Genomic DNA, 15816 nt, shown 5'->3' with positions numbered 1-15816 from the left:
TTATACATAAAAGCATGATTAGAGCCAGAGTGAGACTTCCTAGAATGAGTTCTCCTAATTTTGTGCTCGGGATAACCGACAGGGTATAAAATGTAACCCTCATTATCCTGAGTCATGGGATCCTTGCCCTTAACAAAGTTAGACAATCTTTTAGGAGGGGCATTAAGTTTGACATTGTCTCCCTTTTGGAAGCCAATGCCATCCTTGATGTCAGGGCGTCTCCCACTATAGAGCATGCTTCTAGCAAATTAAAATTTTTTATTTTCTAAGTCATGCTCATTAATTTTGGCATTAAGTTGAGCTATGTGATCATTTTGTTTCTTAATTAAAGCTAGGTGATCATGAATAGCATCAACATTAATATCTCTACATCTAGTGCAAACGGAAACATGCTCAACGGTAGATGTAGAGGGTTTGCAAGATTTTAGTTCAACAATCTTAGCATGTAAAATGTCATTTTCACTTCTAAGATTGGAAATGGAAGTATTGCAAACATCTAAGTCTTTAGCCTTAGCAATCAAATTTTCATTTTCATTTCTAAGGCTAGCAAGAGAAGCATTCAATTTTTCAATCTTAGTAAGTAAACTAGCATTATCATCTCTAAGATTCGAAATTGAATCATCACATACATTTGAATCAACCTCAGCAATTATTTTAGCATTCTCATTTCTAAGGTTGGCAATAATATCATGGCAAGTGCTTAGCTCATTAGATAGTTTTTCACATTTTTCTACTTCTAGAGCGTAAGCATTTTTAACCTTAACATGCTTCTTATTTTCCTTAATTAGGAAGTCCTCTTGGGTGTCCAAGAGTTCATCCTTCTCATGAATAGCACTAATTAATTCATTTAATTTTTCTTTTTGTTGCATGTTAGGTTGGCAAAAAGGGTGCGCAAATTATCCTCCTCATCACTAGAATTATCTTCATCACTAGAGGATGCATATTTAGTGGAGGATCTTGATTTTACCTTCTTCCTTTTGCCGTCTTTTGCCATGAGGCACTTGTGGCCGACGTTGGGGAAGAAGAGTCCTTTGGTGACGGCGATGTTGGCGGCGTCCTCGTCGGAGGAGGAGTCGGTGGAGCTCTCGTCGGAGTTCCACTCGCGGCACACATGGGCATCGCCGCCCTTCTTCTTGTGGTACCTATTCTTTTCTCTTTTCTTGCCCTTCTTGTCGTTATCCCTGTCACTATCACTTGATAATGGACATTTTGCAATAAAGTGACTGGGCTTACCACACTTGTAGCACACTTTCTTGGAGCGGGATTTGTAGTCCTTCCCCCTCCTTTGCTTGAGGATTTGGTGGAAGCTCTTGATGATGAGCGTCATCTCCTCATTGTCGAGCTTGGAGGCGTCAATGGGGAGTCTACTTGATGTAGACTCTTCCTTCTTCTCCTTCGTCGCCTTGAATGCGACCGGTTGTGCTTCGGGCATGGAGGAGGCATCTTGCTCGATGATTTTCTTTGAGCCTTTGATCATCAACTCAAAGCTCACAAATTTTCCTATTACTTCCTCGGGAGATATTAGTGTGTATCTAGGATCACCACGTATTAATTGAACTTGCGTAGGGTTAAGAAAAACGAGTGATCTAAGAATAACCTTGACCATTTCATGGTCATCCCATTTGGTGCTCCCGAGGTTGCGCACTTGGTTCACCAAGGTCTTGAGCCGGTTGTACATCTCTTGTGGCTCCTCCCCTTGGCAAAGCCTGAAGCAACCGAGCTCCCCCTCGATCGTCTCCCGCTTGGTGATTTTGGTCACCTCGTCTCCTTCGTGCGCGGTCTTGAGCACGTCCTAAATCTCCTTGGCGCTCTTCAATCCTTGCACCTTATTATACTCCTCTCGACTTAGGGAGGTGAGGAGTATAGTGGTGGCTTGGGAGTTGAAGTGCACGATTTGAGCCACCTCGTCCTCATCATAATCTTCATCACCTACGGATGGTACCTGTACACCAAACTCAACAACATCACATATGCTTTTGTGGAGTGAGGTTAGGTGATATCTCATCATATCACTCCACCTAGAATAATCTTCGCCGTCAAACGTCGGTGGTTTGCCTAATGGGACGGAAAGTAATGGAATATGCTTAGGAATGCGAGGATAGCATAGGGGAAACTTACTATACTTCTTGCGCTCTTGGCGCTTAGAAGTGACGGACGAGGCGTCGGATCCAGATGTAGAGGGCGATGAAGAGTCGGTCTCGTAGTAGACCACCTTCTTCATTTTCTTCTTCTCCTCGCCACTCTTGTGCGATCGAATGCGTGAAGGGGATCCATCCTTCTTGTTGTTGGCGGACTCCCTTGAGTGCGTTCTCCCCGAGCTTGCGGACTTGTCGCCGGTCCCGAGCTCCCTCTTGGCGGATGCTCGTGACATCACTTCGAGTGATTAGGCTCTAATGAAGCACCGGACTCTGATACCAATTGAAAGTCGCCTAGAGGGGGTGAATAGGGCGAATCTGAAATTTATAAACTTAAGCACAACTACAAGCCGGGTTAGCATTAGAAATATGAACGAGTCCGAGAGAGAGGGCGAAAAACAAATCGCAAGCAAATAAAGAGTGAGACACAAGGATTTGTTTTACCGAGGTTCGGTTCTTGCAAACCTACTCCCCGTTGAGGTGGTCACAAAGACCGGGTCTCTTTCAACCCTTTCCCTCTCTCAAATGGTCACTTAGACCGAGTGAGCTTCTCTTCTCAATCAAACGGGACACAAAGTCCCCGCAAGGACCACCACACAATTGGTGTCTCTTGCCTCGGTTACAACTGAGTTGATCACAAGAAAGAATGAGAAAAAGAAGCAATCCAAGCGCAAGAGCTCAAATGAATACAAGTCACTCTCTCACTAGTCACTATTTGATTGGGAATGATCTATGGACTTGGGAGAGGATTTGATCTCTTTGTTGTGTCTTGTATTGAATGTTATAGCTCTTGTAAGGTGTGGGAAGTCAGAAAACTTGGATGCAATGAATGGTAGGTGGTTGGGGGTATTTATAGCCCCAACCACCAAACTAGCCATTTGGTGAAGGCTGCTGTCGCATGGCGCACCGGACAGTCCGGTGCGCCTGCCACATCACCTGGCCGTTGGATTCCGACCATTGGAGCTTCTGTCTTCTGGGACACCGGACAGTCCGGTGGTGCACCGGACATGCACTGTTCACTGTCCGGTGCGCCATCTGGCTCTGCTCTGACTCTGGCGCGCACTGTAGCGCATTTAATGCCTTCTGTAGACGACCGTTGGCGCGAAGTAGCCGTTGCTCTGCTAGCACACTGGGCAGTCCGGTGCGCCACCGGACACTGTTCGGTGCTACACCGGACAGTCCGGTGAATTATAGCGGAGCGGCCTCCAGAATTCCCGAAGGTGAGCAGTTCGGAGTTGGAGTCCCTGGTGCACCGGACACTGTCCGGTGGCACAACGGACAGTCCGGTGCGCCAGACCAGGGCACACTTCGGCTGACTTTTGCTGTCTATATTTGAATCCTTTTTCGGTCTTTTTATTGGTTTGTTGTGAACCTTTGGCACCTGTAGAACTCATAATCTAGAACAAACTAGTTAGTCCAATTATTTGTGTTGGGTAATTCAACCACCAAAATCGATTTTAGGAAAAGGTGTAAGCCTATTTCCCTTTCAGTATTCACAAGTCAAAGGTTTGGATTTTTATGAAACGTATGCACCCATAGCTAGGCTTGAGTCAATTCAAATATTACTTACCTATGCTATTTCCCATGGATTTAAGTTGTATCAAATGGATGTGAAAAGTTCCTTCCTCAATGGTCCTATCAAGGAAGAGGTGTATGTTGAGCAACCTCCCGGCTTTGAAAATAGTGAGTATCCAACACATGTTTATAAGCTCTCAAACAAGCACCAAGAGCAATGGTATGAATGCCTAAGAGACTTTCTTATCACTAATGGTTTTAAAGTCGGAAAAGCTGATCCAACTCTCTTCACTAAAACAATTGACAAAGACTTGTTTATATGCCAAATTTATGTTGATGATATTATTTTTGGGTCTACTAATAAGTCATCCTGTGAATAGTTTAGTAGAACTATGATACAAAAATTTGAGATGTCCATGATGGGGGAGTTCAAGTATTTTCTTGGATTCCAAATCAAGCAACTCCAAGAAGGCACTTTCATTAACCAAACAAAGTACATTCAAGATATTCTCAAGAAGTTTGAAATGAAGAATATCAAACCCATCAAGACTCCCATGGGAACAAATGGACATCTCGACCTCGACATTGTAGGTAAATATGTAGATCAAAAGGTATACCGGTCCATGATAGAATCTTTACTATATTTATGTGCTTCACAACTGAATATTATGCTTTCAGTATGCATGTGTGCAAGGTTCCAGGTCGACCCTAAGAAAATCCACCTAAGGGCCGTGAAAAGAATCATGAGATATTTAATTTACACTTTTTAGTTTGGGCTATGGTATCCCAAGGGATCTACCTTTGATTTAATTAGGTGTTCTGATGTTGATTATGCTGGATGTAAGATTGATAGAAAGACTACATCAGAGACTTGTCAGTTTCTGGGAAGATCTCTGGTGTCTTGGGCTTCAAAGAAACAAAATTCAGTAGCTCTATCCACCGCCGAAGCTAAGTATATTGTTGCATGACATTGTTGTGCACAATTACTCTGGATGAGGCAAACTCTTAGGGACTATGGCTACAAATTGAGCAAAGTCCCTCTCCTATGTGACAATGAGAGTGCAATCTGCATGGCGAACAATCCTGTTGAACACAGCCGCACAAAGGACATAGACATCCGATATCACTTCCTGAGAGATCACCAATAAAGGGGAGATATCAAAATTTCTTATGTTAGCACCCACAACCAGTTAGCCGATACCTTCACCAAGCCTTTAGATGAAAAGACTTTTAGCAAGCTTATAGGAATGAACTAAATGTCTTAGATTCTCGAAACTTTGATTGAAATCTTGCACACATTGCTCATTTTATACCTTTGATCATGCCATATCTCTTTCGTTTGGTACAAATGCATATTTCTTATTCTTCTTGTGCCAAAGCTAAGACTAATATGCTTCCAAGTGTATTTCTATACTTAGTCTTAGATTGAAAGGGAAATGGAGTTGTAGGCAAATGCAAGGCTTCCACTACATCTTTGTCAGTATACCATTTGCCCTACTCATGTATTTACTTTCATATCTTTCTTGTTATAGGCCTCTAGATTTCCTCGTTTTTGGCGCTTAATGCCAAAGGGGGAGAAATTAATAGGCCAAAGAAAAAGGACCGCACCACCACTTGGAATCATTTGCAAAAACCCTCTCAACAGCTAAGGGGAGAACTTTTTAGGGGGGGCTTTTATTTAGTCAAAGGAAAAGCATTTAAAAAAGGGGGAGAATCTTTCAAAACTTATAAATGCCTTTGGAAACTATATAATTATACTATGGCTAATTGCAAAAGAATTTGCAAAGACTCTTCCAAAAGATTTGCAAAAACAAGCTAAGTGGTGCAAATGTGGTCCAAAATTTTGACTATGTCAAAACATTCACATATACTTAGAACTGCCTACATTTCAAAAGTAACTTATGCACATATGTCAAAATGCAAACTAGCTACATTTCTATACTTTATATTTCCTTTGATTTGTGTTGGCATCAATCACCAAAAAGGGGGAGATTCTAAGTGAAATGGCCTTAACCATTTTCCATAATTGATTTTGGACCGTCCGCGACACTAGGGTGAGCCTCGGACAGGAACATTAAAAAACAACGTTTACACCGCGGACTTAACGAAGGAGAAGCGAGCACCGTTCGAGACCAAGCGTGGACCGTCCGGCCTCAGGCGCGGACCGTCCGACCGTTGAAAAATCAGAAAAAAAACCCGAAGGTGACGGGTTCGGTAAAATGCATTTTTAGCGTCCATGTGGACCGTCCGGGGTGCACGGTTGGACCATCTGTGATTTCTTTATCTGACATCTGACGACGCATTAAATGCACTATAACCGTTGATGTAGCTGTTACTGCTGACCGTTGCAATTTCAGTCATTGATGTGCAGGGGCGGATCGTCCGGACCAAGGGCGCAGACCGTCCACGGTTGGCAGAAAAGGAGCAACGGCTAGGAAGTGGTTGGTGGCTATATATACAACCCCAACCACCTCCATTCAACACACCCAAGCATTCCACTCATACACATTCAATACAAGAGCTAGCAATCTATTCCAAGACATATTCAAAGCTTCCAAAACACTCCAAGTCCCACAATTAAGACAAGTGATCATTAGTATCTAGTGACTTGAGAGAGTGAGATCTGTGTTTCATTTGTTGCTTTTGTTGCTTGGCTTTTAATCGTGCTTTCTTCATCTCCTTCTAAACTCTCTAGTGACTTGTAAAGCTAGCATGAGACACCTAAGTGTGTGGTGATCCTTGTGGGGTCTTTGTGATCCTTGAGATTAAGAAGAAGCACTCAATCGATCTGAATGATCAATTGAGAGAGGGAAAGGGATGAAAAAGACTCGGCCTTTGTGGCCTCCTCAACGGGGAGTAGGTTCATTGGAACCGAACCTCGAGAAACAAATCATCGTGTTCATTTGTGTTAATCATTACTCTACGATTTGATTCTCTCTCCCTCTCTCTCTCTAAGTTCTCTTGCTTACAATATTTCGAGTTAGCCCCCAAAGTTATTCGCGTTGATTGAGCAACTCATAGAAAGAACTCTCTTCCTCACGCTGTATTCATTATTATTTGTTTCTAATCCTAACTTTGGGTGAAGTTTGTGTTCAAAGTTTATAATTTATAGGTTTTGTCTATTCACCCCCCTCTAGGCGACTTTCAACTTGTATCCATTGGTCCCACTCTTAATAGTGTTTGCTCAATGGTAGTTAAGACAAAAAGGTTCTTAATGAGCCACTGGCTTTGGTACCAATTGAAAGGAATGTGGTCGCTTGAGAGGGGTGAATTATGACAGGTATTTTCACTCTAATCTAGGACTCTAATTTTATCTCTTAAACAAAACCTATGTGGATAACCAAGCAAGCTAGTGCAACTAAGGTTTTGTCTAAGTGTTTCTACCTCTACCACAGAAAGGAGTTTTGTGGCCTAGGTTCTAGACCTATCAACTAGCCTATCATCTAATCTAATATGATAAAGCACACAACCAAAGGTAACAAGTAAATGTGAAAGCTTAAATGTGATACAGATACAAACTCCCATAGACAAACTGGTATTTTTATTGAGGTATCAAGAACCACATAAGGTTCTTACTATTCATCGTTGGTGTCCCTATGCAAAGGGAAGCCCACACGAGGTCCAAGGCACCAAGCACTCGGTATGGTAACTCCGTAGTTAGCCATAGGCCTTCTCCATGCGTAAGTGGTGCTTCGCTTCTGGTCTCACTCGGATGCTCCCCACCATCTCCACCATCAAGCTTCCGAGTGAAATGTCGTGAGCCTCATTCCCTTTGGTACATGGTGGCGCTCACACCACAAACATGGTTGGTGTGATATCGCATGACTCTCACCCCACTTAGTATAAATACAATGACACATTTAAGTGCCGAGGGATACACTAGTGCGCGCAAGCATCAAGGGTTTTGAGGTGTTTATTCCTCACTTCCCTCACTATGGGTTAACCTAGAACAAGCATTGTAGTAGCAGTCTTACTAACCTAAGATCTTTGTAAGCACTCATGCTAATTACTAAGTGATTCTATTAAGCACAGTGTCTAAGAGTTGTGGAATGAAGTCTCAACTTCTTGGCAATGTATCTGAGCTCCCACACCTAGATATGGTCGATTGGGGTGTTACTTATATCTCCCACACTCAAAAGAGCCATTGGAAATGTGGTAGACTTTTCTGCGTAGCATCGAATGTGTCTAATGCGCCATTGGTGTGTCACTAGACACGTCTAATGCCTTCCACATCAGCTAGTTGTTGGAAGCTAGTCGTTGTCGACCGTTGAGCCCTTTTGGTATCCATTGTGTCACTAGTGTTACATTGCACATGTCTAATGCTTTGTACCCGACTCAGATGCATTTTGCAACATCTTTGAGTGCCACTTTCGATGTGGAGTCTGGTGATGCACTGGATATGTCTGGTGCCCTTCAACTCCTAGGGCCACCCTAGGGTGCTCTGTATGTTCCTTATTTGGTGTGTGTTTTTTAGTATAACTCTAGTGTCTAGTGCATTGGGTCTTTAGCCTAGTCTTTAGTTCAGCCAATGATCTCATTCGGTGTGACATCTAGTGTGTCACCAAACACGTTTGGTGCCTCTTTACTATGCTATTTTTATGTCTTCGCATTTCTTCACTTGGGGTTTTCTTGTTTTTGTGTCTTGGACTCTTGCATGACCTTGAGAAGTCTTCAATGTCTTCTAATGTCTTCATTGAGGTGTGTATCTCATCGATCACCTTGTTGCCTTCATCCAAGAACACGCTTCATCATTTGAACTATAAACATAAAGAATAACAAACATATTAGTCCAAACGGTTATGCTGAACAACAAACAACAAAACTATTATTCAAATGGGTCGAGGTCCATTTTCCTTACATATTTAAAGCCACAACATCTAAAGACATAAGAAACAAATATATTGAATAATCAAGTGATAGTGAAGAAAGTTCAAGCTTAAGTAATGAAGATGATGAAGATATGGCCCTTTTCGTATGATGCTTTAGCAAATTCATGAAAAATGAGGGGTATAGTTCAAAAAGAAAGCCAACATCAAAAAATAAAAAAGATAGAAGGTGCTAAAAATGTGTAAGCTAAGAATATATAATTATCGAAGGTGTACACAATTATGAAGAAAAGAAAGATGGCAAGAAAAACAAAGAAGGTTAGAAGATGGCATTCAAGAATAAGAAAGGGCATGCAAATTGTGTGGAATGAAATTCTAATGCTTCTTTGAGTGAAAGCGAATATGATTATGAAGAAAAGAAGAACATAAAAAATAGGCGGTTGCAAGCATTGCCACCAACAACAAAGTTTCACTCTTCAACACTCCATCATGTTACATGGCCAAGAGCCCAGCCAAAGGTACATCTTAATGAGAGGGACAGTGAGGTTGAGAAGGAACCCTATAAGGAAGAATTGATTGAGCTATTAAAAGAGGTTAAGGCTAATTCTTTCATGAACAAAAAATAGAAGAGTACAAAAATTGTACAAGAAGCACAAAGCTCTTAAACAATCTTTTGGAGAGGATTTATCTTCTCATGAGACCCTTGTAGAAACTCATGGGAAACTAAAAGAAGCTCACTCATCTCTTCTTGCTTTAAAGAAGAAACCTATTGGAATAACAAGCATAGGTGTTTCTTGCGATATTATTGATGATTCAATTCATGCACCTATCATTATTGCTCTAACTAAAAATTTATCATCCATGGGCAAGAATACAGATAATACCTTACTAAACCTTGAAAATGAAACACTAAAAAGGAGGTAAACAAGCTCAATTACGCCCTGAGTAATGCTTATGGCGGCGATGATTGGTTGCTTGAGGGCTGGGTATTCAAATGTTTTCTCTCAACAAAGAGAGGTGAGGCACTGAGGCTACACCCCAAGACAGGCAAAGGTTTTATCTTTGTTCACATCTTTTACTTTCAACTAAAGTAAGAAGTAGAACTAGATTAAGTCATATACTTCTGCATATAAGTTTTTATCTTATCTCTAGTTTTTTATAATAAGCTTTTTTTAAACAATTTTTATAGGCTATTCACTCCAAGATCCTATCTGGCAACAGATAAGATAACATATGTATTTAACTTTCTAGCCCGGTGCACTCGCAAATAATCATCACTGTGTCTATAAGATGTGAAGAATCTCTTCTCGAATTAATAAACGATGAACCAAACAATGAGAGCTCGTTTTTTAGCTCTTGACTTATATATCTATATTAACTGGCTGATAATGAATACAGACACATATATAGAGGGCATACACCAAGTATTGTATGAATCCACTAAAAAATTGAAAATATATTTTATTTTGGGACGGAGGGAGTACTTACTACCGCTTAAACTTGTTGGTATTATTGTTGTCTGCAACTACCATGGATTCATTATATATGAGCACACCCAATGTGAAATTGGAATAGAAAATTTCCATAAATTTTGGCATTTGGTTCGCGTTGTGTGGTGCATACGTTTGAGTTGCATCCGGTTTCTCTCTATGTTGAAAGTTGAAGGACCCAACCTGGGAAACTACTCACTCCGTTTCAAGATATAAGGCGTAACTATCTTTTGTTCTTGTCCCATAATATAAGGTGTGCTCTCTATGCATACATACATCGATACAGTGGTATAGAAATAATTAAGTATATTTTTTGGTTTTTGAATCAGAGGTTGTTACGCCTTATATATTAGAATGGAAGGAGTACTGGAGTAGTGTGCAGTCGTTCCGTATGTGGCTCCGCTGCTGTGTGCCTGAAGCAAAATGACGTGACCAGTAGCCTGGTTTAAATTCCATTGGTGGCATGACCAACCAAACCAACTTGCAGCTACACGAGCAGAGGACTGGAACCACTCCCATATACTTCAAGCATGCAGGCCGTCTGAAATATTCGACGAGAGAGGGTACAAATAAATGCGCAGAGCATACGCAACAAACTAAGCGATCGATGTCCTCCAAGATTAATAAACTAAGCACGCGGTGCCTGGCTAAACACGGCTAGGAAATCCGCCAAGAGGTCGCGAGAGGTGCTCGACGATCTACACCGCTGCACATGTGGGCGTGCGGAGTGTGATCCTTGGGGCTGAACTGAAGTCAAACCAACGAGGCCGCGCAGGCCGGAGGAGACGTGCCAATCCCACGAAAACTGGCAAGCTGCCATCGGGCATCGCCGCATCGGCCACAGTGACGACACAAGCGTCGGGTCTCCCGCGCAGTCCCGCCTGACGGCCTGAGTGACTGCGGGTCTGCGCCGCACCCCGGACACACGCAACGCAAGGCGGCTGCCCATTCCGTCGCCAACAAATGACCCGGGGCCGGGGTGCCTGCGCGTCTGCGCCCCTCGCCGCGTGACGCCTCCGTCCGAGCGAGGTCCGCGCACGCACCTGCCAATTGCCATGCCAAGCCGCTGCGGCCGTGCCGTCCACTTTTCTATCGGCTTCTGTCACGCCCTGCACCGTGGGCTGTGCACTGCACGACGCACAGCGAGGATGCATGGGCCGAATATTTAAAATCGAATTTGAAGATAATTATCCCATGCGTCATGCGTCGCTCCGGTCCACTGGAAGTTAGCCCAAAGCCGAAGCGAAATCTGAAGGCCCAGTAGCGTGTTATTTTGGGCCAATGGTTCCGACGGGCCTTGCCGATTTCCAAGTCTCTACTGTAGTGTCTGTTTTATCCAGGAATATGCATTTGCATGCCGTGCAGGGGCAGACGGGCAGTGCACGAGTCAACGGTGGGCGATGCCCTCTCTGGTAAGGAGAAGCGTTGCCGTCACCTGTCGTTGCCATAGGCGCTCTCTCTCTCCAAGAGCGAGTCAAAACTGCCTCGTTGTCCTGCTTTTTTGTGGTGCGCTCTGCTACATTCTCACAGCCACACACACCATACCGTCACCAACTTAAGTGTCCTTTGGACGATCCTTGTTATCATAGGCTCGTAGATCATCACCAACGACTGTCATGACTCTGAAGATGGATGTAACGCATGGTCGCTGACGCTGCGCAAAATCAAAATCCTCTAGTGTCTGAAGAAGTGAAGATGAATCTGATATGGATTCGATCGACGACAACCCTGCGCTTTCAGCCAAGCGTACTGCTGGTAGAACATCAGGTACGTCAGTACGTGTACTTGACACGAATATGTATCCTCGAGATACATGACGCGCAAATGGAATGCGTCAGCTCGGTGATCTCTGCATCGGTACGGGGAAGGGTCAAACGACGTATACCACCAGCAGTAGTAGCAGAATTTCCCGCTTTCCATATGGATTTGTACCTGTACTGTACGCTTGTGGCGAGCCGGTGCTCGTCCATCCCTGTCCTCCTCCTGCCTGAAAGCAACTCCGGTGGGGCAGCCACTGACTCATCTCGGCCGGCGGACGCCAGGCGCGCCCGTATTGCCCCACCAGTGTTGGAAAATCAGACAAATTCAATATCGATTTATTTGCAAAAAAAAAAAAAAGTTATCAACAGATTCGGTATCGATGTTTTGGTCTATACTTCACTAGACGACACGCCCGGTGCCTTATTGCTCTCTCCAATCTCCTATGGTGTAGTAGCTCCCTTTTAAGTACCATGTGGTGGAATATTTGGTGTCTCGTGGATATCCCTAAATATTTTGTAGTCTTCCATAAATTTCATGTCCAGTGCTGTATACCATATGCCACACCGGTCGTCCCGTGTTATTACTAGTATCATGTGCACACATATTGTACTTAAACACAAGGAATAGAAGTGCAACAAAGAGAACAGTCGGATCGATGTGTGCTACCCAAAAACTTGATCGTCCGTCTACCCTTGTAAACACACAAATGGATAGAACTTCAGATCTAGGTCTATTGTTCTGACAACATGTGTACATAGGAGGAGAGCAACACGATAGCAGTGTGGTGGTGTTCTTAGCTATGGGTTCTTACTCATGTCATTTTTACTGTAGCCCAGAAACTTCGCGCATGGGTTGTGCTACATAGACAGGACTCATGCAATTTTTTGGTAATGGCTACGCAACATTTGACTCAAGTGGCCAAGAAGTTTTTTTCCCGGGAGCATGGTTGGCGGTCTAGTCTTCGGATTGATAGCCACTAGTGTGTGTTTTTAGATTCCGTTGGACAGTATGCTCTTATGGGCAGAGGCCGGAAGTGACTTTCAAGAACTTGTATCTTCTCGATGTACTGTTCTTGAATGAATAAAAATTCTTCCCTTTCAAAAAAAAATATAGCAACAAAGAAAGACAAAGACGGAGAGCTAGCCACATGAAGAGATATATACCGCGTGATTGGTTCCTGTGACCGCGAGCGCTAGGCTCGCGCCGGCCTGGATCAACAGAGACGCCTCCTCTCAGCATCCCCACGCATACAAGCGAGAGCTGAAAAAATTAACTGTGCTGCATGCGCGTGAGCAGGCTCATCTCGTCCTACGCAGGAGACCAATCACGGGCACGGCTATAGTCAATGCACCCGTTGAGCCTGCACATAGCCAACCGGGCTACCAATCACATGGATAGTGATCATCGTAGTCGTAGCATAGCTTCGTCGATTATGACACATGAATTATGGGTTACTAGTGGCAGAAATCACTAAAACATCATTACCTAGTAGCACTAGTACATGATGACTCCGCTAGTACATAATAGTTATCAGAAACTATTAACATATAATAATGGTCATCATACATACTATATACTATATACATTTAACGCTCATCAAACCATAAGTTATTCATACATATTATTACATCTACTAGTATTAGCTGTAGCCTTAGAATTTTCTTTGATTTAGTTGCTAGATAAAAATGAAACAAACTCGATTAATTTGGACAACCAATATCCTCACCCGAGCGCCAATGTCCATTCCGCGGAAACCAGGAAGGGGGCAGATCTATCGTTGGCTTCCTGCCACGCCGGTGCTCGTTAGGCTGGCTCCAACACCCTCCCCCTCTGCCCCGCTACTCCTCCGGACGGTGAGAGGTTTTCTCCTAGAGATCGAGGGGGAGAGCTCTAATCTCCCCCAGCTCCTCAGTCATAATAATTATAAAATTATTTATTTTCGAGTGCAGACAACAATGTGTATTACGGTACTACAGTATTTTTTAAAACTTCAAAAACTGATGTATAAAAGTTAAATAGTTCAGTTAAAGAGTAAATGAAGCTAAATATAAGGAATGGTTGATGAAGCAACAAAGAAAAGAAGTCTGTTTCTCCCTTACACAATTTTTGGGCCTAACCAGCCTTGGTACTTCTTCTGAAGCGCAAGCGGAAGATCATAGTGGTGCGAAAGGTTCGCTGCTTCGTTACCTCCACCAGTCGCGCCGCACTGCCCCGCCCCGACGCCTGCTGCGCTGCCGTCGCGGCTGCCGGAGTCGGACGCACGTGGCCGCCTGGAGGTGGGCGGCTCCCTTCCGGCTTCCGCGGCCCCTGAGGAGCATTTGAAGCTATGTCTCGCCAGATTTGGAGTTGATGAGATTCATGGCGGCCATCACGGAGCGGGCGAAATGCAAGATAAGTGTTCTCCTTGACCCTGATCTTTTTCTGCGATTTGGGGGGAATACGTCATCTCCATGCAAACTCAGCTGGGATGTTGGAAGTAGTTCTTCTCAGTTCACCCTTCCGGCTTTATCTGATTTGTGTTCTAGCCATGAATCTCATCTTGATGAAGATCTCGATTCTGAGTCACATGGTTTGGAACTGCTATTCAGTCATCTACGCGGAAGGAATCTGGTGTTTTGGCTGGGCATCCAGGAAAGCAATTCGAATTTCCTGCCGGTAATGTCAATGTGAATACGGAGACAAAGCCAATTCATAATGTACCATTACGGTCTGAGGCTAATGGTCATCAGGTGGAGCGTGTGGCCTTTGGCATGCCCTTTCCGCGTCGGACAGTTTCGATTCGGCCTTGGCGTGGACCGTTGCCAAAGCAGAGACCGACGAGGGATGTGACACTGGAAGGTGGAAGCTTTCATGCCTCCTTATTCAAATTGGTCCCATAAACCAATTTTGAGAGGGAACACCGCAGTAATGGTGGGGGCTCCTTTGTTGGATGTGGCGCCCTCCGCGACGGAGCACGGGCCTTTTCCAAGAGGCGGCCGTGAAGTTTACTTAGAGCGTGATTTACAAAAAACCGTCTCGGGTCCTTCCACTGCCGATCTAATTAAGAGGGCTAAGGCGTTTGGAAGGCCGAGATCTTGTTTGCTACGAGGCAGTCAGAGTAAGGTTGACGGGAGGTACTCCCTTCTTAAGCCGACCTCTAGCTCAGGGAACTTGTGCAATACGCGATCTCCTTTGTATGCAGAGATGGCCGCTAGACCACCACCTCCTATTAATCGGGCAGGGGACTCTGACCACCGGCCTGTGCTTTCGAGTAACAGAAATCCGACTATGGTGGCACCCATGCATTGAGGTGGATGGCGGGGGCAGGCACCCCCGCGGCACGGGCATGGAGATGGCGTGTTTTTGCATCGTCGAGGCGCTGGGCGGGGTGCCTTCCATGGCCGGGGCAATCAAGGGATGCCTGGTCGTGGCTTAGCTGGACGGGGTGCACGCTTCCCTCCACAGCCTCGATACCAGAGGAGGGTGGAAGGTCCTATGGCTAGCCATATGATGTCGCCCGGGGATGAGCTTCCTGTTGGGACTGCAGAGGTGGATAGGACCATGGCTAAGCCTCTCTCAACATCATTGGATCCAGGTACAATTTCTAAGGCCAAGAAACCAAAAAATCCTTTCTGTTTCCGATGCAAGTTGAGTGGCCATATGAATGAGGAATGCAAAGCAATTTTAGACTATGTGGTCTGTAATAAGAAGAACTCGCATGTGGTGGCCAAGTGTCCTCTTCTGAAGTTTCCTAGGTCGGATGCTTCCTTTTTGGCTTTGGAAATAATGATTTGGGTTTATTTCGCATCCCAGAATTTGATTATAAGTTAGAAACACCGGATCCAGCCCCGACTGCCCTCATCAAAGTAACCGGGGAAAAACTTACGCCTGCGGCAGTGCAGACGGAACGGGCTCGTTTCATTACTAAGGACTGGACTTGGGAGGCTTTGCCCCATAGTGAGGAATCCTTCTTGGTGGTTTTCCCTTCGGTTGAGGAATTACAGAGAATGGTGGATGTGGACTTCACTCTTAAAAATCATGGTGTGACTCTCACTATGTCGGAATGGAAAGATGCTAGTGATGCTGATCCTAGTTACCAGCTTGATGAGG

Source organism: Zea mays, chromosome 1 (genome assembly GCF_902167145.1).
Source record: "Zea mays cultivar B73 chromosome 1, Zm-B73-REFERENCE-NAM-5.0, whole genome shotgun sequence".
NCBI classification, from domain to species: domain Eukaryota; kingdom Viridiplantae; phylum Streptophyta; class Magnoliopsida; order Poales; family Poaceae; genus Zea; species Zea mays.
Note: the sequence above shows the minus strand (reverse complement) of the source record.